The sequence below is a fragment of the Rhineura floridana genome, chromosome 1 (genome assembly GCF_030035675.1).
Source record: "Rhineura floridana isolate rRhiFlo1 chromosome 1, rRhiFlo1.hap2, whole genome shotgun sequence".
In the NCBI taxonomy this organism is placed as follows: Eukaryota; Metazoa; Chordata; class Lepidosauria; order Squamata; family Rhineuridae; genus Rhineura; species Rhineura floridana.
The window spans coordinates 122230653-122255295 of record NC_084480.1 but is presented as its reverse complement, the minus strand read 5'-3'; positions in this window follow the sequence as shown (position 1 = coordinate 122255295).

Here is a 24643-nt window from a genome sequence, read left to right as displayed (position 1 = left end):
TATTTGTTTTGTTCTCTCTCAGAATTGGCCATTAACATTAATGTTTTTTTCCTTAGTCTGACTATGTTCTCTAATTCTTCTCTTCCTTAAATAAGGTTTAGGTTAAGTAATCATTTCAGTCATTTCCTCCTCTTCTCCCAGGCATTTTAGCATGTGTTTTTAAATTGTTTTAAATTTTTAAATTGTGTTTTAAATTGTGTTTTAAAGTTGTGTTTTAAAGTTGTATATTTGTTTTAATGTTTTTAGTTACTGTAAACAGCCCAGAGAGCTTCGGCTATGGGGCGGTATATAAATACAATAAATAAACAAATAATTCAGTATCAAATAAGACTGCAGAACAAAATGTAGTTTTACCCAATGATGTTTCAATGCAATGCAATGTTCTTTATTTTCATGTATGACAAACTACGTATTTTTTTTTCTTCTAAGTGACAACAGCTTCACGGATACCACACACAGCACAGCAGACACTTTGCACAGGTGCTCTGTGTAGGTCGGGACGTTAAATAATGTTTTGTCGCAGAGTGTGTGGATTGCACTAACTTATTGCCATGCTATTTTACACACATACATGAAAAAATTGACTGTTTCTTCTTGCTATATATGAATTGGTCAGGTCCACCCATTATGGCAATTATGAAAACAATTGTGTTTCGCTGCAATGCAGCGGTCACAACTTTCTGAATACAATAGGAGCTACTGCTCAGCAAGCAAATTTATTTGGCTTTGGCTTTCTCTTCTAAGTCTAAATAAGCCCCTGAGTGTTGATGCCGGAGGGGGGATGACAATGCTTATTTGTAATGAAGTGCATGTGCTTCTGTAATTGGCATTGCCCATCCCATTGCTATATGGCATAAGTGCGCACACGTCCACATTGTCATAATCAGAGGGAATCCTCTAGGCTGTGCTGCTACCAGTTCACGAATCCTATAGGCTACGATTCTACCCTTCCTCTGGCCACGTTTTAATAGCGAATAGTGAAAGAGGGGATCATTAAGCAGCACAACAGCCCGAGGCAAGAGACAGACTCAAAGCTGTTTATCTGCCTGTCTGATATGTAAATAGGAAAAAAAACACATGGAACTCCATAATCATTTTCATTAGCATTTTTGTTAAAAATTACTTTTTTTGCAAATAAAAAAAATAGTGGATCGAATCGGCAAGTGCAAAAACAAGTGGGAACAAAAAAGGGTGGATCAGGAATGAACAATGGACTATTGGAATACAAGTGGATCGGAATTAGGCAGTGAACCCCATCCCTAGTGTGTATGCAGCCAGAGAAGGAAGGAGGCAGAATCAAGGCTGAGAGTGAAGAGGCTGGGCCCTGAACAGTATAGTTTTTCTATCATTCTATAATATTTACGAACTGTGTCTTTTTGCCCAATTGGGATCCCTTTTTTATTTTTGTGCCTGGCTTCCCAACACCAGGTGTCACTGCCACTTACCAAGAGGGAGAGGGAAGGGGCAAGGCACAGGGAGTTCCACGTTGTGTGGGGCAATGGCTGGAGCACTAGATTGGCTCTGCAGCCGCTGCACCACACCTTGTTCCCTGTGCCTCTCCCTTCCCCTCCTCCCTCTCATTAAGCAGTAGTGACACTCAGTGTTGGGAAACCAGGTGCTCGAAGCCTCCCTGCATCACCAACCACTGTTGAGTTATTTCCAAAGGGCTTCTGATGATCCTGGTTTCCTTAATAAGCAAAAGACAAAAAAAAAAAAGACTTGTCTTTTTTCACAGTACTATGTTATCAGCAGTGACACTATTTGAATGACATGGTACACACTCCAGGACTGCATAATCTTAAGACTTAGCTAGGCAAACGGATGCCTGGGAAACATTGGTTCTCCCAGTGTCAAACTAGAAGATCTGAAGAATGCTTGGCTCCCACCAAGAACAGCAACTGCACATCTCTAATCTATGTGTTCCTGACAGCATCCAACTTATGCTCCTCCTCAATCACTGAGACCAGGGTCGGCACCAGGCACGACTGGGCCCATGGACAGCAGCCTGTCCTGGGCCTGCTGTGCCATAGCCTGACACATACACCCCATACAGGTGGTGCGGGGCTAATAAGTCCACCCACATGCCCCACCTATCTCTTGTGTTGTGTGAATAACAAGTGCGTGTAGCGCACATGCCTGCCATCAACCAAGATGGTGACAGGGGTGTCAGCCCCTTAGGGAAGCCCCCACCACCATCTTGGGTCATGGCAGACAGGCACCCACGGTGTGCATAGCATTCACACTGATGGGAGAGGTAGGTGGGGCATGCACGCAGGCTTACTGAAGCCTGAACTGTCTGTATCGAGGGGGGGTGCCTGGGAGCTCTCTCTCCAAGCTTCAGCAGGGCAGGGTTGCAGGACCCTTCAGGGGCCTCTCTGGGCTGCAGGGGACCTCGGGCATGGCCTAACCTAGCTGCCTTCTAGCGCCAGCCCTGACTGAGACCTTCTGGTGGGTGGTCCTCCACACCTCTGATATTCAGTTGGCCTTTACCACTAAACAAATATTTAGTGTGGCAGGCTCTGTGGAACTCCTCACTAACAGAAATTCGGCAGGAGTTGTTCTTGCTTTCTTGTAGGCATCATTTAAAAACAGGCTTTTTGAAATGTGATTTTTTTATACCAACTAGTCTTTATTGATGTTATTGTGTTTTTAAGTAACACGCTGTCTTGTTATATTTTTGTAAATAAAGAAATAAAGAAATTTATTCAAATAGATAAAAACAGGTGACATAATTGCACTTAGGGTTTCCCTACCGAATCAAATGAAATGATGGGTGGAGAAATGAAATGTAATGTCATATCTCAGCATCGTATTTTTTTAGATAATCCTGACAGTCACAGCCAGCTACTTGTCTTGGCAGCAAGCCCTGCAGCCCTCATGACATCTAGGTAGACTGTCAGAGGCATTTACAATGGTGGTACTATGATAAATTAAACCCAGACTTTCAAATGTCTGTTGTTAAATAGTTCTCTGATGGTGGCAGTGATAACCCCCAGCATCTTCTTGATCACTTGTGGCAACCATGACTTTGTATTACCGTATTCCAGCATCTCCAGTTCATAGACAGGGACCGATGTGAATATAGAACAGGGGTAAGGAATCTGTGGCCCTCCAAATGTTGCTGGACTACAGGTCCCACTGGCCATGCTGGCTGAGGCTGACGGAGTCCAACAACAGCTGAAGAGCCACGGGTAGAACTTTTTGGGACTGCCGTGGGAAGGTACTAGAACCCCACAAAGCTTGAGAATGTGGTTAACGAATCTAGAACTAAAAAACAAGAGTGGTTATCGTATAGCACTTTCAGTAACAATAGCCATTTTTCTACCTGTCCATGCAATGTAAATATGTGAAACTGACCCAATGCAGAAACCTCACCATACTGACTAATAAGGAGGGGAGAGGAACCCAGAATTCTATTGCAAACATGTGTCCATAAATGTGCTAATAAGGAGTTAATGGCCAGAACATAAAGATATCCTGGCAGTGTCTCGTCTGGCAAATCCCAAGGTTAGAAAGGTATTCATCAGTTAACGCCAATGCACTCTCCGTTTTGGTAAATGGACAGTGTCTTGTGGAGTGCTAGCTTGATGCAGTCTCTGGGGGTTCTCCTCAGAAACATAAGCATCTGGCCACTTACTAAATACTCTAGCTAGAAAATGTATCAGTTTATATCACAGCTGTGAAAAATTGCCAGCTTTCTCTTCACAGATTCTACCTCATTGAAACCCATGACAGTTTAGAACAGCTACACAGAAAACAATTTCCCATCTTCACTGTGAAAGTTACGAATGTTCTTCTAGAATTGTTTAGCCTTTTTTGAAATAAATATCTTGCTAGTTTTGAACCAACAGAGAAATAAAAGATATTGGTTCCATTGAAAATGGTCCAGAGAGAAAAGGGAATCAATAATTATTCCTGGTAGGCTTGTATAATATAGTTGGGGGTCTGAGGTTTACCTGTTAACCTCATAGAGAGCTTCACATACAACTTGTCACACAGGCAAATATTTCATAAGACTCCTTCATATAAGAAGACTCCTGCTGCATCAGTCCCAAGGCCCATCTAGTAGAGCTGTGCACCTATTCCAGCTGAATCCAGAATCTCAAACCAAATTGGGCTGCTTTGGATTGACCCAGGATTTGGCCACAGTGGGTTGAGACAGGCCTAGATTGTCCTGTGTTGGATTGAGTCCACCCAGAACAATCTGGTGCTGTCAACAATGGTGGTCTGGTGTTGAGGAGAGGGGGAGTGAAGGAGACACATGAAGACAGCCTGCATGTACCTCCTTCCCCCCTCCTTAAAGGTAAAGGTGTCCCCGCAGTTACAGTGCGAGTCGTTTCCGACTCTTAGGGTGCCGTCTTGCAACGTTTACTAGGCAGACCGTATATATGGGGTGGGATTGCCAGTTCCTTCCCCGGCCTTTCTTTCCCCCCAGCATATACCAGATACTCATTTTACCAACCACAGATGGATGGAAGGCTGAGTGGACCTCGACCCCTTTTACCGGAGATTCGACTTCCTCCTTCCATTGGAATCGAACTCTGGCCATGAGCAGAGCTTCGGCTGCGTTACCACTGCTTACCACTTTGATTGCTTTCCATTGAGCACCGCAACAGAATTTTACATATATGTTGAAATTATGTACCATTTCAATTTCTTACCCTGGTTTTCTATATATAGCTCCCAAGGTGGCTAGCAACAGTATTAACAATAAAGACGACAATTTTTTAAATGTCTGAGGAAGCAAACAATGCAATCCTAAGGATGCCTTCTGAGAAGTAATACACATTGAGCTCAATTGGACTTATTCCCAGGTAAGTGGGTACAGGCTTGCAGCCTAAAACAAAGGCAAAAGCACTATATGGGAGCATTTGTACAGTATCATTCTGCGATGCAATTTCACTCAGTTCAGTTGAGGAAGAAGCTTAAGATGGCACTCTTGGTCACTGGCATGTACTGCAAATAATTAGCAGTGTTATTGAGCATAAGCAGTTATACGGATGACAAGATACTATGTTAGTCAAATTGGTTGTACATTCTCTCAGGTTTGGCCAAGCTGCACAGCTATTGATGAAATCCTTCCCCAAAGCTAACCTGGATCCATTTCTAGATTTAGTACTCCACTGGTTTCATTGACACTCATGTTAAAGCCACAGTTTAAAATGTGATCATGGCAAGACTTATGCAGTTATCTACACATTTCTCTACTGTCTGAGCTCATGTCAGATTAACTAAAGGGTGATGATGATACGATTAATAGGTACATAACTTCAGTCTATCCCCAAGTATGTGAATTCTTTTCTGAGCTTTTGGTGAATGTCCAAAATAGGTAGCAAAGACATTGTTCCCTGCCCTCATTATATCATTCAAACAAGACAATGGAATCCCATTTGCTACCAAGAAATACTTTATTACTTATATTCAGGGGCTTTGGTATAACAAATGGCCAAAGAATTGCTATTCTGGGAGAAGAAATTGCAATGACACATTCTGATGCCACCAAATTAGAAGGAAAACAGCAATTAAGTGTGCATGGGAAATTGTCTAAGTGTTCGGAATAAAACATCACATTGTTTCTTGAAATTAGGAGATATAAACTTAGGGCTGGTTTGCCCATGCTCTAACACTTACCAGTCATTCACTGGAGCAAGTGAAGAATGTGTGAATGAGACATCCCAAGCTCATAATCACAGATAGAACTGTCATGTCACCTCAGTGCTTGTCAGTGGAGTTACTTCACACATTCGGCTACTGTTCATCAAATAACAAGAACAGAGCAACCATGGAGAGACATCAAAGCAGGTATTTGAACATGCCTTCCATTGCAAGCAAACATTTAAAGGAAACAGAAAGTTATGGTGCCAGTATACCAGAGTGAATGTGTGAAACTAGTAGCTGTAGAGGGAGTTGACAATAAATGACTGAGGACCTTGTCAGGATGGAGGTTCAATCCAACCCATTCATACACATTGTCCCATACCCCTGGGGGAGGGGCACATCATAGGGGCCCTGCTCCATACCTTCCATGGGGGCCCGACTGGCAAGAAGGTCAAAATGTATTCCACCCTAGCTCGTTTTATTACAGAAATGTTGCTTCACCTTCTCTGTTTTAGGCTTCAGTTTCTTCCAGCCCCATATCCTCTAGAAGACGTTTCCTTCTCAGGGCTGTTTCAGTGTCCCAGGGGAGGGTCTTCCCCAACAAAGACTGGCATCTGTGGTCTCAAGACCCTTGGCAAACTTAAGTCAAGGGCTCCTATGCTTCCTCCTTCCTGCTCTCTGAGGCCTTTTATATCCTCCCTGACTCCCCTCACTTTCTTCTGCCTAAGCTCCTTCTTCACCAACAGACAGCTGAGGGAGAGTGCCCCACCCTTCTTCTCTCACAGGTGAGTCTCCAGGCAGTGACCAAATGAGGTCTCCTCAGGAGTCATTGCCTGGGCATTGCCTTCTGGTGTGGACTGGGGCCTACTTAAGGGACCAGGGACCAGCCTAGGACTGGTGAGCCCTGGCAGCCCATCACGCACATAAACTTTCATTCTATTTGCATACTTACAGCTCCTGTAAATCTTCTTTCCAACCGTTTCCTTCCCTTAATTAAACTTGGCTAAACGTACATTTAACTACTTTCTGTTGCATAGTTGAAAGATTTCACAAGAAAACCTGAGAGGAAAAAATATTGTTATTTCTATTTTATCCTCTATGATTGCTCATAAAGGAAGACTCTTTGGGTTCATTTGTACAACCTCCCCCGCCCCACAAGCAGTCCATATAAAGTTTATGTCATAAATAATCCATCCTTGAACTAATATGTGGCATTACAAAATCACATGTATCACTTAATGGCTTCAGCATCAAGGGGTAGCTTGTGGGTACATATCACAGATCAAACATCCCAGAGACAACTTTCATAGCATCTCACTCACATCACCTTAAATATGATGGCTTAGATTCAAAGGTGTCTTGCAGAAACAGAAAGGCACTTGTGCAAGTCAGACTCACTGAGTTCTTCCAATTTCTCCACTCTGCTACAGACCGCTTTACCCCATTTCACTCTATTCAAGATGGTTCCTCAACCCTTAGAAGCAATTTTTGGGGGGGAGGTACTATAGTGGAGTGGGAGGAGCCAAGAAAACTTGAGAGGAGTTCTGCTTGCTCTTCTCTGGATTCAACTCAATGCTCTTCAGTGGAGTTTAGTTCAGCCAGAATCAAATGAACATGTGTGAAACAATCAAGTGAGGAGTAATCAAGTGATGCACATTTACCTATGAATCTGTACCTATGAATCTGTCAAAGATAGCAGATGAAGCTAATGTGGCTTCACAAAAAGCTTAGAATGAAAACAAAAAAGGACACATATAGGAAGTGGAAGGAAGCCAGGCTACAAAGGAAGAGTACGGACAGGTAGCACAGAATTGCTGGATGGTGTCTGGAAGGCTAAAGCTGAGAATGAGCCAAGGTTAGTGAGGGGTGCTAAAAGCAACAACAAATGCTTTCTTCAGGTTCATCCATAGTAAAAGATAGAAAAGAAATGGTGGCTACTCAATGAGAATGGCAAAATGAGAACAGATGACAAAGAAAAGGTAGAAGTGCTCTATTCCTACTTTGGCTCAGTCTTCTCTCAAAAGAGAGTCTATGACCCTCTAGGCAAATGTCAAGGAGAAGTTGACGGGGCAAAATTGCAGGTTGAGATTGATAGACAAATGGTCAAGGAATACCTAATTACTTTGAACAAGTTCAAATCTCTGGGGTCCATTGAACTGCATCCTAGGGTAATGAAGGAATTGGCTGAAGAACTCTTGAAACCGCTGCCTAGATCTTTGTGAAATCATGGAGGTTGAGTGAAGTGTCAGATGACTGGAGGAGGACCAATGTTGTCCCTATCTTCAAAAAGGTCAAAAAGGAGCAACCTGGGAACTACAGACCAGTCAGTCTGACATCAATCCCTGGGAAAATTCTGGAGCAGATTATACAGCAGTCAGTCTGTAAGCACCTTGAAAACAATGCAGTGATTACTAGAAGCCAACATGGATTTGTCAAGAACAAATCCTGTCAAATAAATCTTATCTCACTTTTTTACTGGGTCATCTTCCTCGTAGACTGTGGGAATGCTGAAAGCATTCAAGAGGCAGCTGGACAGCCACCTGTTGGGTATGCTTTAACTTGAATTCCTGCATTGAGCAGGGGCTTGGACTCAATGGCATTATATGCCCCTTCCAACTCTACTGTTCTGTGATTCTATGAAACTGAATCATGGATTTAATCAGCAGTAATCACAGAAACTGGAAAGACTATGACGGGTCTTGAGAAATGCTGAAGCTGAGATCTACAATTGCCTGAATCATCTCATGCATTCGTCCACATCAATTGTGGATAGTCAGGATTGTTGGTGCGGATCGAAAAAGCATTGTGCACATACCAACTCTTAATAAAATTGAATTCATGTATTTTAACATACAAAACTGCCTTTTGTAAAAATTATTTTTAAAAAAACCCTCTTAAAACAGAGATGGAGCTCTATAATGGTCTTGAAATTATACAGCAGCTTGAATAAGGCAGGTACTGTGTGATTATCAATGTCTCCTCTTCTAGCCATTTTTTAAATCCCTCTGCAGTTATATAGGTCCATTTTCCACAAGAGCTGTCCTGGAGTCAAGGAAGCTGCAAAACAGTAGCAGAGAAAATTGCATGGTTTCCACTTCACCAACCCTGGAGATGAAAGCTAAATATTGTTTTTGTGTATAGTCATGTATAAACTTGCAATCACAGAAACACATTCTGCCCAAATATTGCTATGCTTTCATGTTAATCTTTTCTGTAGTACCCATCTTTAAATACTAGGAAGCTGTTGACTCCCACTAAAAAATAAAAACATCTAACATATAAGAACATTTTGGTAAACACATCCTTGAGCAATGATGTCAACCTTTGTAATTCTTGCTGGCATAAATATAGTCCTATGCCACAGAGTAGGAATGAGGAACTGGCAGAATCCAGCCTATAGGAGGCTGCCAGTTTCCCTGGAAGGATACTCATGTCATGTAACTGCAACTTAAATTAAGAAGGAAACTGTCAAATCAACTAACTAAAGGTTAATTTAAAAAGGATGCAGGAAAACTGGAATGGTTCAGAGGAGGGCAACGAGGATGTTCAGGGAACTAGAAACAAAGCACAATGAGAAGAGATTGAAAGAGCTGGGCATGTACAGCCTTGAGAAGAAAAGACTGAAGGGAGATATGATAGCACTCTTCAAGTACTTGAAAGGTTGTCACACAGAGGAGGGCCAGGATCTCTTCTCAATCATCTCAGAGTGCAGGACACAGAATAATTGGCTCGTTACAAGAAGCCAGATTTTGACTGAACATCAGGAAAAACTTCCTGTTAGGGCATTACAACAATGGAACCAATGACCTAGGGTGGTGGTGGGTTCTCCAGCACTGGAGGCATTCAAGAGGCAGCTGGACAGCCACTTGTTAGGTATGCTTTAATTTGGACTCCTGCATTGAGCAGGTGGTTGGACTCGAGGACCTTATAGGCCCCTTCCAACTCTATGATTCTACAATTCTATAATTTTCTATAGGAAGGGAGAGGACAATAGATTGAGTCATCCAGATATTCATTCACACACTGACCATGGACAAATCCATGCCAGCAGAATAGTGATGATGATGATGATTTATTAATTTACTCACTGCCTATTGCCAAAATAGGCTTCTACGTGGTTTACAAGCATTAAAAAAGCAATTACCCAAGCCTTAAAATATAAACGTTCATAATTAAAATACGCAATAACAGAATCCTATGATGATACTTGTTGTTGTTGTTGTATCCAAAAGAGCACTAGGTTAGAGTCCCATCAGCACAAGAATTTCCACTTGTACAAGAAGACTTTCCCTCCCTCTCCTCCCTCTTCACTCCCCCTAAATATGTTCTAGGGGCTTCCCTAATCTCCTAGAGCAGATTTGGGGAGGGAGTAAGACATACATGGGGAGAGGAGAGGAAGGGAAGTCCTGTTGTGCAAGCTGAAATCTGTGTGCTGATGGGATGTGTCACTTCCTAGCTTTTGTCCAAGGAGTGCCAAGGCAGCGTACATTGTTCTGTTCCTTCTTGTCTCCTTCAATCTACCTGTGAAATAGGTTAGGCTGAAAGATGGTGGCTGGCCCAAGGTCACCTAGCGTCAGTGAGCTTCATGGCTAGGGAGATTTGAACCTTTGCCTCCCCAATCCTAATCTGACAATCTAACCACTGCACATACTGTCTTCCTATAAACCAGCACTCTCTAACTGTCAAAGTAAGTGAGAGAACAGAGACCCATGATCCCGCTTACCATCTCTTGAAATGTTAGCAAATAGCAGCGAGGGTGGGTGTGAGAGTCCTAGATTAGGACTGTGGCACTATTTTCCTGTTGAAATTGAGTCCTTCAAAGCTGCTCCATGCAGCAGCCAGAGGAGTGCGTGTGTGAGAGAGAGTGGGTGGGAATTAAGGGGGGAAATTAAATGAATGAGAGCAAATGAATGAGGGAAATAAAAAATCTTCATCCATTGGTCAAATTTGACCCATATGGGATAGAGGAGATAAGGATCTGGCCCACTGGCCATATCAGCTTCCCTGCTTCTGCCCTAGCAGATGGAGCATCTTTGGGCATTACTTCAGGAAGCAAAATATCTTGGGCCTGCACTGCCTCGGATAGCAGGAGGATCTGCAGAAGAGCCTTGGTAGATGTTCTCAGCATATGGGCGGAAGTGGGCTTTCCGTTGCTTTCAGTGGGACAGAGTTAGGCATATCCTTAATGTTTTCATTGGAATCAACAAGACTGGAGTACATAAACAAGGTGCAGAATCCTGCCAAAGTTATGCCCTTTTTTTTGAGCTGGACTCTGTACCTATTTATACATTGAAATAGGTAGGCATTCTCAAATTAAAAGTATGGGATAAAGCTACCAACACAGTAAGCTCAGTCTAGAATATCTGGAAAGTTCTCCACTTTTTGGCCAGCCTTAATACCAAGTGTCACAGTTGTCCTTTTCAACAAAGCAGATGATGTTGTTGGTTTAAAAAGAAATATTGGTTATGAATTGAAACTGCTGACTAATATAAGTATATGTCATTGACAACTATAGAAACAGGCCCTCACTTGTGCTTTGGAGAGCTACAGTGCTGAATTCATTTCCTCACCAATTAATATTGCCCCGCCCATCTTCTTGCCATCAGTGGCTACTAGCCATGATGACCTGCCTCCACTGTCAAAGGCAATATGCCACTTTTTGCTGGAAATCGCAAGTGGGGAGAGTTGCTGTTGTACTCCTTTTTGTGGGCTTCTCATAGGCATCTGGTTGGTCACTGTGAGATGAGGGACTAGATGGGCCTTGGTCTGATCTAGCCAGGCTCTTCTTAGCTTCTTAAGCTCTATAACAATGTTTGTCTTGCTGCATAGTAGGTGTATTTTTGTCACTTGGAGCAACCTGCTTAGATAGACTCTTAGCTCCTCGTCATGTGGTTGTTCCACATATGAGCCTGGTTTGTGTTTGCTGTGCTGTTGCCCCCACTCTACGGGCAGGATTCAACTAAATGTGTGTGTGCAAGGATTACCGCTAGCACAGTGGGATGTTCCCCCATCACCTCCTCCCATGTGCTCCCTACACCATCCCCAAATCTGCTTGGAGGGTTGGGGGAACCCTCAGAACAGATTTAGGAGGCACATGGAGGGAGGAGAGGAGAATGTTCTGCTGCACAAGGAGAAATCTTGACAGAATGAGCGCTACGTTGAATACAGTCCCTTGCCTTACCATCTCACGCACAAGAATATCTGCATTTTCATCTCTGAGATGGTGGTGCTGGGGTGAGGAACCTTTTTCAGCCTGAGGGCTACATTGTCTTCTGGGCAACCTTCAAGGGGCCACATGCCAGTGGTGGGTGGGGCCAGGGGCAAAAGTGGACAGAGCAAGGAATGCCAATTTTACCTTTGTACAGTAGGCTAATTTCTACATACGCTCCCACTTACCCCTCTCTATCCTCCATTCAGGCAAGAAAGAGACATTATCAGAGTTGAAGGACATAGTCCAGCCAGGCAAAATCACTTAGGGTGAGAAGGAGGGCCAGTGAACGTTTGGCCTGGGAAGAAGGGAAAATGCCTGGGGAGAATTCTGAGGGCCAAACAGAGAGGCCTGGAGGGCCACATTTGGCCCTGGGCTTGAGATTGCCCACTCTTGTGTTGGAAGGTATGTTTCTTTCCAATGCCGGATTTATTATGAATAGTGGTACATTTTCTACTCATCGTGACACCAAGCGAGGCTGTAGGCCTTCCAGCTAACAAGGAACAATTCCTTTGTAATAAGTAAGAGCGTAAGTCACATTCTCAATTTTTAAAAAATCCAGGAAAAAAATCAAGTCCGCAAGATTTAGCTCTCTCTTTCTCTCTAACATTAAACAGTTAAATAACCTTCCATGTAAGCTTATTTAACAGGACTTCTGCTGGCCCCTGGGCTTCTCAGAGAGCTTTGTACTGCTTCTGAACGTGATACATGATTTTGTGGCATGAACAAAGTTAATGAAGTTGTTACTGAATCGGACCTTCTTTCCCTTATAGTTATATGCCTCACTTTGAATCTCACTTCATTTTATTTCCAGTTAATTTCAGTTTATTTTCCTCAAAATTCTGTGTGTTAGTCGAAAATGTTTGGTAGTTTTTTAGATTTACTAGTGACTGTCTGAATGGGATCAGTTTTCCTTCTTGCCAACATTGAAAAAATAAGTGCTGTGCACTGGATCAGGCCAAATCCCAGATTCTGAACTGCGTCAGGTCAATTTGGGTCGGCATGGGAGTTGGCCAGATTGGATTGAGGAAGCCCTGGGTTGCCCAGGTCAGATCCAGTCCACCTCCAGTGATACAAGGCTGTCAAGAGTTTTGTAAAGAGTTACTGGAAGGAAAATGAAAAGTAAACTAAGGAGTGAATTGCTGGGTGGAGGGGAACAGGATGTATTAATTCTTTGGTTGTAGCTTGCTGGCAATGGAGGTTGAGTTGGTGTTTAATTTCTAAAGACAGAAGTTCTGAGCTTTTAATATTTGTTGGAGAGGTATTTATATATGTTTGTTTGTGGTTTTTTTATTCAACAGGTTTCCTCTTCTCCAGTCTCAAGAGGCTGGGAAAAAAACAGAGAGAACTAGACAAAAGTAATGCATATAATTTTCATTTCACATTGATGCGTTGGGGAGGAAAATTCTGAGGGGGGGGATGCTATTAGCAATTGCATTTACTAGAATGTGTGCTATGGCAGTTTCTTTGCTTGATTTAGTGAGAAGTTAAGTCATCAACAATTATCTTTTTTCTCCCTTCATCATAATTTATAAAATATTAAAAATAGAGTTTTATAATACATAGTTGTTGCAAGACAATTGCCAGCAATGATTCACCTGGGCTTTTGCTGCCATAGGCATGTAGAGCCCCAAATAAAGCTGCTGCTTCAAAATCCAGAAAACTTCAGAAGGCTCCAAAACAGGGCCTTTGTCAGCTGGTGCAACTGAAGAGTATGAAAAGGTAAAAACACTGTCAGGTTCAGCTCTGCAAAGATGAACTCTATTTGCATATTTGGAGCAGACACAAATCTGGAGCATTAGGTGCATTCAAAGTACTTTTTCACATGGTGCATAATTAACCTGTGGAATTTCACTACCGCCTGATGTGGGGAAGGGCACATTCTTAGGTGGTTTCAAAAGGTGATCATACAACCTCACGGAGGACTAGATACCTGGATTCAAAGAGATGTCTGCTTAGCTAAAATTAAGATGATTCAGCTCCATGTCTCCACCACCTTTGTTTCTCCACGCTTCCATTTTTCAGCCTGCCTCCTACTTTGTCACACTTCCTCTTGATAGTCTTCCCAGAACTCATGTCTCCGCATATCCTCCTCATAGCATCATGACCTTAAGCACTGTGACGTTCCTTTAGAATGCCTTCTGTGTTGCTGCTTCTTTCCTAGCCCTAACTCAGACCCTGAGGGTAAAATTACACCCCAGGACACTTTTCACTGCAGAATTTCTACAGAGGTAGACTCATCATGATTTTTATCCCAGATTGTATCTGGCCTGGATTTAAAATTGTTTTGAATTGTTTTACAAAATTGTTTCATTTTTTTTTTATGTACACAAGTGTTTATAAGAAATTGTGTAATTGGGTGTTTTTGTTGATGGTTTTATATGTGTTGTTGCTTCAAGGAGTTTTATGGGAAGTGGTTCATAAGTAGAATGCATCAACAGCAGCAGAAACAACAACAATATTAATGTCATCCTTCCAGGCCATTATCACTTGCACGGTAGTAAGCAGTTCCTCTAATTTCAGCCACTTCCCACTTCCAGAGTTCTTTTTACACAGTAAAAGCGTCTGGGACAACAACAACAAAATCCCAAGGAAACCAAGTGAATTTTACTTGATTTATTTATTTATTTCAGTTTGCAATTTACAGTACAATAATACTACCCTGAACGGTAGCTAAGCAGGGTCAGGCCTGGTTAGTACTTGGATGGGAGACGCCTGGGAATACCAGGTGCCGTAGGCTTAGAGGAAGGCAATGGTAAACCACCTCTGAATACCTCTTACCATGAAAACCCCATGAATATATCCAAAAAAGATTCATAGGGTCGCCATAAGTCATAATCGACTTGAAGGCATATAACAACAAAAACAGCATATATAAAAACAGGCAAAACATTTGTATATGTAAAAGCAATATATATGTCTGAGTTAGCACTAATTTCCCTGTCTTTTATAATCTTTTCCTCAAGCTTCCTTCTCCTTCACCTATCCTCCCTCAGATAATTTATCCCAGTCCTACACTAACCTTTCCTTCAGCCATCTTGCGTTTTTACTCTTAATCCCAAAGCTTCCCTGACTCTCTGCTTTTCTTTGCAATCCTCAATTTTCCTCACAATGCTACTCCTGTCCCTAGGGCATGTGTGGTGATTAAATCCCAACAAAAATGACAACTTCTTCTTCCCTCAAAGATGCTTGGTCTACAAACATTCCTGCATTTTTCCCCCTAGCAATGAGAGTATTTGTAAACACTCCATGCCATAACATCAGTGCAGACTATATGCCAGGGGTTTAACTTCCACACACACAATACGTGTACATCTCTCAGCCTCTATTAGCCACAAAAGAAAAATGGAGCCTCCATTCTCAGAAGCAATTATCGACCAAATTTAAGGTGCTAGGAACAAAATGTGGGATATGTTGCCTTCAGTTCCCACGTTTGAGCTTACCAGCTTGGCTGGCCACTGTTGGAAAGAGAAGTTTTTCTAGATCAGGGGGTGAGGAACTAGATCCAACCAGTGGGCTAGATCCTTGCCTCCCCCACCTCCCATGGACCAAGTTTGACAAGTAGGCTAGGCCACCCACCTGTCAATCTCCTGACACCACAATGATGACAAGTGACACATTTTCATCCAGGTAGTTAGAAATCAAACCATGCAGGCAAAGGCACAGTGCAAGCCCTGGTGATCAGCTAATTATTGGGGCTTGAAAAGCACCATGCACTATTACATTGGGACCTGAAAAGTGCTATGCACAGCACTAGGCAAGCCTCAACAATAAGCTCTGGTAGTAATGGGTGACTTCAACTACCCGGACATAGACTGGCCGCATATGCGTTCCAGTCATGACAAAGAAGCAAAGTTTCTAGATATTCTAAATGACTATTCCCTAGACCAGTTGGTCATGGAACTGACCAGAGGGACGGCAACCCTGGACTTAATCCTCAGTGGGGACCGGGACCTGGTGCGAGATGTAAGTGTTGTTGAACCGATTGGGAGCAGTGACCACAGTGCTATTAAATTAAACATACATGTAAACGGCCAATTGCCAAGAAATACCAACACGGTCACATTTGACTTCAAAAGAGGAAACTTCACAAAAATGAGGGGATTGGTAAAAAGAAAGCTGAAAAACAAAGTCTAGAGGGTCACATCACTCGAAAATGCTTGGAAGTTGTTTAAAAACACTATATTAGAAGCTCAACTGGAGTGCATACCACAGATCAGAAAAGGTACCGCCAGGGCCAAGAAGATGCCAGCATGGTTAATGAGCAAAGTCAAGGAAGCTCTTAGAGGCAAAAAGTCTTCCTTCAGAAAATGGAAGTCTTGTCCGAATGAAGAAAATAAAAAAGAACACAAACTCTGGCAAAAGAAATGCAAGAAGACAATAAGGGATGCTAAAAAAGAATTTGAGGAGCACATTGCTAAGAACATAAAAACCAACAACAAAAAATTCTATAAATACATTCAAAGCAGGAGACCATCTAGGGAGGGGATTGGACCCTTGGATGATAAGGGAGTCAAAGGTGTACTAAAGAACGATAAGGAGATTGCAGAGAAGCTAAATGAATTCTTTGCATCTGTCTTCACAGTGGAAGATATAGGGCAGATCCCTGAACCTGAACTAACATTTGCAGGAAGGGGTTCTGAGGAACTGAGACAAATAGTTGTAACGAGAGAGGAAGTTCTAGGCTTAATGGACAATATAAAAACTGACAAATCACCGGGCCCAGATGGCATCCACCCGACAGTTCTCAAAGAACTCAAATGTGAAATTGCTGATCTGCTAACTAAAATATGTAACTTGTCCCTCGGGTCCTCCTCCGTGCCTGAGGACTGGAAAGTGGCAAATGTAACGCCAATATTCAAAAAGGGATCCAGAGGGGATCCCGGAAATTACAGGACAGTTAGCTTAACTTCTGTCCCTGGAAAACTGGTAGAAAGTATTATTAAAGCTAGATTAACTAAGCACATAGAAGAACAAGCCTTGCTGAAGCAGAGCCAGCATGGCTTCTGCAAGGGAAAGTCCTGTCTCAGTAACCTATTAGAATTCTTTGAGAGTGTCAACAAGCATATAGATAGAGGTGATCCAGTGGACATAGTGTACTTAGACTTTCAAAAAGCGTTTGACAAGGTACCTCACCAAAGACTTCTGAGGAAGCTTAGCAGTCATGGAATAAGAGGAGAGGTCCTCTTGTGGATAAGGAATTGGTTAAGAAGCAGAAAGCCGAGAGTAGGAATAAACGGACAGTTCTCCCAATGGAGGTCTGTAGAAAGTAGAGTCCCTCAAGGATCGGTATTAGGACCTGTACTTTTCAACTTGTTCATTAATGACCTAGAATTAGGAGTGAGCAGTGAAGTGGCCAAGTTTGCTGACGACACTAAATTGTTCAGGGTTGTTAAAACAAAAAGGGATTGCGAAGAGCTCCAAAAAGACCTCTCCAAACTGAGTGAATGGGCAGAAAAATGGCAAATGCAATTCAATATAAACAAGTGTAAAATTATGCATATTGGAGCAAAACATCTGAATTTCACATATACGCTCATGGGGTCTGAACTGGCGGTGACCGACCAGGAGAGAGACCTCGGGGTTGTAGTGGACAGCACGATGAAAATGTCGACCCAGTGTGCGGCAGCTGTGAAAAAGGCAAATTCCATGCTAGCGATAATTAGGAAAGGTATTGAAAATAAAACAGCCGATATCATAATGCCGTTGTATAAATCTATGGTGCGGCCGCATTTGGAATACTGTGTACAGTTCTGGTCGCCTCATCTCAAAAAGGATATTATAGAGTTGGAAAAGGTTCAGAAGAGGGCAACCAGAATGATCAAGGGGATGGAGTGACTCCCTTATGAGGAAAGGTTGCGGCATTTGGGGCTTTTTAGTTTAGAGAAAAGGCGGGTCAGAGGAGACGTGGCAGAAGTGTATAAAATTATGCATGGCATTGAGAAAGTGGATAGAGAAAAGGTTTTCTCCCTCTCTCACAATACTAGAACTCCTGGGCATTCAAAGAAGCTGAATGTTGGAAGATTCAGGACAGACAAAAGGAAGTACTTCTGTACTCAGCGCATAGTTAAACTATGGAATTTGCTCCCACAAGATGCAGTAATGGCCACCAGCTTGGATGGCTTTAAAAGAAGATTAGACAAATTCATGGAGGACAGGGCTATCAATGACTACTATTTATTTATTTATTTGATTCAATTTCTATACCGCCCATAGCAAGCTCTCTGGGAGGTGCACATCAAGTAAAAACACAGCAAATACAATTTAAAACAACCTGGTCATCAAATTACAATTTAACTGTCTGTTAGAACATTAAGTACAAAATACTAAAATATTAAAAATGTTAAAAAATGTTAACATGTTAAAATGCCTGGGCAAAGAGGAAGGTTTTCACCTGGCACTGAAAGGATAGTATTGTAGGCGCCAGGCGAACCTCGTCAGGAAGGGTGTTCCAAAGTTTGGGGGCCACCACGAGAAGGCCCTCTTTCTTGTAATCGCCTTCCGGGCGTCTCTATAAGTAGGCACCCGGAGGAGGGCCTTCGCTGTTGAGCGCAGTGTACGGGTAGGTTCATGATGGCTGTGCTCTGCCACCCTAGTCAGAGGCAGCATGCTTCTGAAAACCAGTTGCCGGAAGCCTCAGGAGGGGAGAGTGTTCTTGCACTCTGGTCCTGCTTGCGGGCTTCCCCCAGGCACCTGGTTGGCCACTGTGAGAACAGGATGCTGGACTAGATGGGCCACTGGCCTGATCCAGCAGGCTATTCTTACGTTCTTATGTTCTTATGTGCTCAGTGCTTTGCAAGCCCCCATAATCAGCTGTTTGTCAGGGCTGGCAAAGCGCTGTGCATGGGACTTTGCATAAATAAATAAATAAATAAATAAATACATTAAACCATTCTTTGTCAACCAGACCCCTTAATAACTGTCATTTGAAGAAATTTTGGTGCTATATTAGCAGCGCTTGGAAAAGTTACTTTTTAAAACTACAACTCTCATCAGCCCCAGCCAGCATGGCCACTGGATTGGGCTGATAGGAGATGTAGTTCAAAAAAGTAACTTTTCCAAGCTCTATATTAGGAACTGCCTTCTAAGGAGCAGCTCGTTTTTGTACCTAACTGTGGTCCAGCATATCATTTCCACACTTATATACCCAAATGCTGATATTCTGGTGGTTACAGAGGCTGGAGTCCCATTTCGATTTATATGACCCTGTTCTATTATATTGTTTTCCTGAATTGTTCTTTGGCGATTTTCATACTTTTGCCAGCTGGTAGCCTCTTCCGGCGCCTAGTTTTGCATGTGCTGTTTCTTCTTTCCATTGTAATTTCCCACCACTGCCCCCTCAGTAATCAGCAGCCATGCAAAGTGAGCATAACAGGGCAATTAGATTTTGACAGTCGAATAAATTTAAGCTTGCTAAAACAAGGTTTACTAACAGTCCCTTAGGGATAATCACCCTGATCTGGCTTTATCCAACCATTAAGCACAATAAGATACATTGGGGTAACTTTAGCTGGTGAATATTAAAGGACATGGAAAGCAACAAACAGCAGGGAAAACAGAAGAGAGAGACTTGAAGCAGTTCCTGAGATGACAGAATTTTTGCTTTCCAGCCAAGCCATGATGACTGCAACTTTTTGTGGCTGAACTTCCATTTCATCGCCCACTCTTTCTCTGAATCACATCCTAAGGGTCAAACTAAATGTGACATTAACCATGGCTTTAAACCCCACACTTGAGGATTCTCCTGCTCTTGTTAAAAGCTAACAGAAGCAGCCACCCCCAATCCAGACTGAGATTGCATGACAAAGAATACACACACACAATTTTCTGCAAAAAGAAAAGAAAACACCTTCCCCTTCCTCCCGGAAAGCTGCTCATTGCCACTGAAGTAACTGAGGATCCTCAAGAGGAAAGGACATGAGGCAAAAGGTTAAAGAAGAACCCTCTCTTAGTGCTGCACTCCCAATCTGGATCCCGTATCCTCAGTTGTGGCTGGTGGCTCCATGTCAGGGAAGCAGTAGAATCAGCTCCAGGGTTTTGGTCCCAACTTTCATGGACCTGTCTGGGATTCAAAGATGGGATTCGAGTATCTCCGATCATTTTGGCTTTTCCTACCACATGGGCACGTTTCATAGCACACTCATTTGGAGGTGCAAATTTGCCCCGTGTTGAAAAAGTTCCCCATATGACGGGATTAAAGGTGATCTGACTTTTTGTGAGCTTTGTATTCAACAAGAGAAGGCAAATAGATAAATAAATATGTTTTGCTGATTTCTTCCCCCCCCCAAGCCCTAGTCCCAATATATTGCTCATGGTCTGCAATGCGGGAAACCACAAAGGATTGGATGGCAGGGTTAAACTGGAAGGATCTACAAGAATCTACAGTAGGGCCCCACTCATATGGCACGTTACGTTCCGGACCCCAGCTGTAAAGCGAAAACCTCTGTAAAGCGGAACTCATTGAATGGAATGGCATGCGATGCCCGAAAACCGCCATAAAAGCGGAACAAGCACCGTATGAGTGGGGCTTTAGTCTAATTGTGTCTAATTGAGACCTCTGTATTAGCGAATCGCTGTAAAGCGAAGCACCATAAAGCAGGGCCTTACTGTAGTCCACAAGGATTATATTTAGAGGAAAATCTCCAATCCAAGCAAACCTAAGGCAGCCCCCATTTCTACAGTCTGCAAACCTTCCCCAAGCCCTTAGGCTCCAGAGGAGTCAAACATCAAAAAGTAACTTTGATGTAACTCAAGTCCAAATGAAAGGTGACATAAGCCACAAATAAAATACTTAGGGCTCCTCCAGATGACCTGTTTATTGAACATTCATCCTGATTTCCTTGCACAAATATTATAATGAGGCAAGACTATTGAACATTTGTTTTGTTTAGTTTTGTTTGTGGGGAGGTTACAGACAATGGGTATTCCTTGTGATTTGTTTTTGAGGTGTTTCAACTTTATACATCTTCCTGTTGGTCAATTGTTTATCCCACACTTTCTGGTGCATTTCCGTCACTTTCCTAACCACAAAAATTCTGTGTATTTTTTAAAAGTGGATTTGTTGCTGTAGGATAACATAACACTTCAACTCCACTTTAACTGAAGAAACCTAAATTTCCAGTATGCGCTTGAATCCTTCCTGAAAAATACTTGCAATCTGGAGGCAACATTTAAACATTCCACATAGCTTGCATCCCATTTTTAATACTCCTGTCAGAACAAGGATTAGCCTATACAGAAGTAGGCTTAGCATGTCATTGGTGGACACAGGTAAGTGCTTCATCCTGTGGCTCATCTTGTTCCTAAATTGAGTGTTCCATTATCAGGCTGCATATAAACCATATCTTTAAAGCACATTCCCTCCTTCAAATAATCCTGGGAACTGTAGTTTGTTAAAGGTGCTGGGAAGTGTAGCTCTGTAAAAGACAAACAACAATTCCCTGAATATGTTGGGGAGGAGGTAATGTGACTTAAATGTGCTTTAAAGGTACAGTGTGTTAACAAATTCCTTGACTATTCTGATAGCAGTCAGAGGATTTTTAAATGGGCAAGAACTGCATGTTTTTTAAAAAAGAATCCTCAACTAGCTCAAGCTTTTGAGAGATTTCAAATAAATGACCAAAAAAAAAAAGTTGGAGGCAAGATGATAAAATTGAGCACACGGAGATAGAAACAAAGTGCCGATTTGTGTGTCTGCATATAAAGCCATAAGATGAACTCTCAAGCATCTATTAGGCTCAACTCAAGAAAAGTGAGGAAGCTGTCTTCAAGCAGAAGTGCTTGAAATTACCACTGACAAAGGAACAGCTCCAAAGGAGAAGAAAGGGGGCGAGATAAACATGCAATTCAATACAAGCTCTGTAATGACCATATATTTCCAACCCCAGCAGGTTGCTGCCTGGTCCTGGCAGGGAAATGACAAATGAATGCTGTTTAATATTTTGCTTGATCAGTTTTTTTTTCTTTCAGAAAACTGCTTGGGATATGATAATGAGAGAAGAGGTGCTGCAAAGTGGGAGGGGGGGAGGCATTTCATGAGATGACTACCTTTCTAGGGCATATCATCTGATACACACTTTGTTTATCCAGAAAAAATTGGTGGTTAAAATGATTAATTGAACCCATTCCATGTTACTCATATGAGCTCTCAGAAAAGGTGGCTGCCATTCCTCCCCTCCCCACACTCCCATAGTGACTCATGCATAGAAGCCCACATTATATGCTGGCAATAACAAAATGGCACTTCTAAATTTAGGAGTTCATTAATCTTAAAAGATGCCAGACTCATCCAAGTCCCTTCCTTCTCCACCAGAAATAGGTGAAACTTGGCCATTGTTCGAACCTGCTTAAAAATCCAGGGGTATATGCAATAGAACTCACTTAGCAGCCAAAAGGAAAACCAGAAGTAACTTTAAAGCATGTGCATATCACACCATCACGACAGATGTGGAATGAGAGAGATTTCTATTTTCAAAATCTTTGAGTGGTAAGATCTAGGACTTAAAAAAAAAAGTTGCCAACATTGTCAGCATCAGCTATAAGCAAGGCAGAACCAAGAGTAGATTATCCAAGGACACCACAGAAGGATGACTTTTGTTTATAGCCTGATACATTTTGAGTTTTCCAACTGTTTTTATATGGATATTTTCTTTTTGCTAAAAAATATAAGCTATTTTTCTTTTACAACTCTTGCCAGAGAGATTCTCTGTCCCCTAACTTTCTGTCTCTAAAAAGAGAGAAAAGCCTGTTAAGATGTTATCCTAGACATACATAAGGTTGTATCCAATATAGTACTATGTAAACATCCCATCACAGCAAATATTTCCACTTGTGACTTTCTCTTCCACTCCTCCCCACACACACACCCTAAATATGTTTAGAGGTTCCCCAACCCTCTAGAGCAGGTTTGGGGAGGGCATGGGGTACACATGGGGGGATGAGAGCAGAGAAAATCCCGCTGTGCATGTGTAAACCCTTGTGCTGACAGAATGCTTACTTAGTATTTCATTGGATGCCAGCAGCCCATAGAGTACACACAGGTGTACCTGTTCTTTCCGGGGAAGTGCAAACCCATCCAGACCCAGTTGAACACCAATTTCCCAAATCCAAGAACTACCTACCCACATTGCCTACCTCCTGCTACAGTTTATTGGCCCTTAGAGCATTACAAAGTCTGGATACTGATTCAACCCTTGCATTGCCTCACCTGCTCAGATGAGAAAGAGAAACAGAATTCAGTTTCATCTTCATATGGACCTTGAAGAACAACTTCACACAACAGCTTCGTATACAGTAATACTTCAGTTAAAGAATCCTCCAGGAACTAAGCTCCCTTTAACAAAAGCTTTTTTTAAAAGGTGAAACTGACTAGCTTTGCTTTGGATGAACTTTCAAGCCTGTGTCTTTGCTTTAAGGTGAAGCTGACCAGCCTATGTCTTTGCTTTGCTGCTGATAAACTTTCAGACCTGTGCCTTTGCTTAATAGTGAAACTGACAAGCCTGTGTTTTTGTTTTGCTATCAATAAACTGATAAGCCTGTGTGTTTGCTTTGCTAGAGTGAAACTGATACTCCTGTGTGTTTGCTTTGCTTTAAAGAGATCTCTTGCTTTCTCCCAGGGCTGGGGAGGGAAGAATCTAATGTGATTCAGAGGAGGGAGAGGAACCCTTTAAAGCCCCTGTTGAAGCTGTCCCCACTATCTATGTGCAGGTGTAGGAACCTATCTTTGTTCTTTCCATGTTATTCCTACCTCTGGTACCAAAGTTTCTGTTAAAGAAGTCATGTCCAGGGACACATCTACTTTGTTAATTAAGGTATTAGTGTAGATGTTAAAGAGCATAGAGGAATAAGATGGAGTTTTGTGGGACCTCTCAGCACAGGTGCCATAGTGTGGAGCAGAAACAACCCCAATGCTATTTTCTGAAACCAATCCTGTAGATAGGAGGAGAACCACTGTATCATGGTGCCCCTGCCCACAACCCCCAGTCCAAGAGGATACCATGGTCAATGGTATCAAAAGGCACTGAAGCAAGGAGACTTAAGAGAGAGAGGCTTCTCCCTGCCTCACTCCCGACAGAGGTCATATGTCAGGGTAACTAAGGTTGTTTTGGTGCCAGCCCCCTGGCTGATTGAAATCATTCTAAATAATCAGTTTTCTTCTGAGAATACCTGGAGCTACCTGGATGGCCACCGTTATCTCAAGCATCTTGTCCAAAAACAACTCCATCCCCCCAAAAATAAAGCAAGCCCAGAGACCTGACCCATAAAAAGAAGGGAATCACTCCCTTCTTGAAGTATGGTAAAAACGCTTTTCCTCATCAAAGTGCTATGCTGCAAGTGACACTGAGTAAAATAACATTGGGTGGTGCTCAATGCTAGTCCTACTCAGATTAGACCCATTAAAATTAATAGACATGACTAAGTTTGGTTCAGTAGTTTAAATGGGTCTGCTGTGAGTAGGACTTATTCTATGATTCAATGGGTCTACTGTGAGTAGGACAAAGTTTATGATTCTATGCTTTAAGCTGGATTCCTGCATTGAGGTGGTTGGACTCAATGCCCTTACATGCCTCTTCCAACTCTACCATTCTATGACTCTATGAATACAATCCATCATTTCTAAGTTGATTTAGGTCTGTATAGATGTAAGTCTATGTGCAATGACATGCAGAATGAACTAGAACATGCTGAACGACTGTCTTCAGGTCTGCTCTAAAGGTTTGGGGCACAGAACAAAACTGCAGTTAGAGATGTAGGCCACCACTGTATGGTGCCTTGTGTTGCAGAAGAAATCAAGTACAGACTTACTTTGCTGTGTATGGTGTGTACTGTTGAGAGAAT